This window comes from Mastomys coucha, unplaced genomic scaffold, assembly GCF_008632895.1.
Source record: "Mastomys coucha isolate ucsf_1 unplaced genomic scaffold, UCSF_Mcou_1 pScaffold7, whole genome shotgun sequence".
Taxonomy (NCBI): Eukaryota; Metazoa; Chordata; class Mammalia; order Rodentia; family Muridae; genus Mastomys; species Mastomys coucha.
Window position 1 is genome coordinate 49,721,391 of NW_022196913.1, and position 1,545 is coordinate 49,722,935.

Sequence of the window (1,545 nt, forward strand, 5' to 3'; positions counted from 1 at the left end):
CCCCTCTCCCTCTCCCCTCCCTCTTTCCTCTCTTCCTCCACATGCTCTCCTCTCCCTTCCACTCTCTTCCCCTGCCCTCTCCTTCCCTTTATTTTCCCCTTCCCTACATTCTCTTGGGTTCTTTGGACCATTCTAAAGAATTTCCCCATTCTAAGGTTAAGTGTAAATATAGGTTTCATACTGTACTAAAATGATTGAAGATCATTTATTCTCTCTCTCTCTCTCTCTCTCTCTCTGCCTCTCTGTTTTTCTCTCTCTTAGACAGACACACAGACACAGGCACACAGAGACACAGATATATGCATAGATACACACAGAGACACACACAGACACAAACACACGCAATACAGTTACAGACACAAACATACACACAGACACACAGAGACATAGACACACACACACACACACTCAGGCACACATAGACACACACAGTTGACACAGACATACAGACATACACAGGCACACACAGACACAAACACACATACACATACAGTTACAGACACAGACATACACACAGACACACACAGTTGACACAGACACACACAAGCACACACAGACACAAACACACACACAGTTACAGACACAGACACACAGGTACACACAGATACAGACACAGACACATACATACAGTTAAACACACACACAGGCACACACAGACACACATGCTGGTTCCTTGCCATATTCAAGCGGTAGTTTTTATCTATTGAGCCTGCCAGGATTGTCAACACCCCACATCTTTTCAACTGTGTAGATGCAGCGAAGACGCCTTCCCACATTTCCAGGGAGGCTCCAAACTCTTCTGTTATTAGTCCCTTCCAGCTTCACTGTTGCATGCGCTCCTAAACACGATAGCCCTTTCTCTACAGAACAAACACACATGCAGTCAGTGGTCCAAGATGAACTTCTGAGCAGTGGGAGGTGGAACTGCGTTCACAAAGGAACTGCTTTTCAGGGAACCATTTTTGAGAGGCACCCCCAGCATTGGCTAATAAAGAAGTCCAAAGAATGTGAAAGGGGCTGAGAGAGAGGGCTTGAAGTTTGGATTGGACAATTCTTCAGAGCAGAGCATTTTATATAAGAAATGTGATATGTTTTAGTTTTGGTGAAATGCCAAGTGTAGAGAGGTGTCTAGTAAAATGGAACCTTCCAGAACTGCAAGCCCTGGGGCACAGTAGTTATTTCCTACTTCCCCGAGGCAGGCCATCTCCCTGACTCAATCCCCTCTGGACCCAATGAGATGTTTTTCTTTTTTCAGTTTTTTAAGCCTACAGCACCCGGTATTCCCAGGCGGTCTCCCATCCAAGTACTAACCAGGCCCGACCCTGCTTAGCTTCCAAGATCAGACGAGATCGGGTGCGTTCAGGGTGGTATGGCCATAGACGAGATGTTTTTCTTACACAACAAGTATACCACACAGACTTTAAAATCCACTTCTAGGGAGCTGCAGACAGGTACATGGATCTTCCAGTAGGTAGCAATTCTTAGATATCAGCTATTGCAGTGGTTAGTCATGGACGTGTGTGTGTGTGTGTGTGTGTGTGTGTG

At 45.8% G+C, this 1,545-nt stretch overlaps 1 non-coding gene across 1 annotated transcript; it reads right to left on the reverse strand.

Moving 5' to 3' along the window:
• Positions 1-1,262: 1,262 nt before the first annotated feature.
• LOC116082815 lies at positions 1,263-1,381 on the reverse strand. Its single transcript, XR_004115448.1, has one exon. It is a non-coding gene; the product is annotated as a 5S ribosomal RNA (ribosomal RNA).
• Between the last annotated feature and the right edge of the window lie 164 nt (positions 1,382-1,545).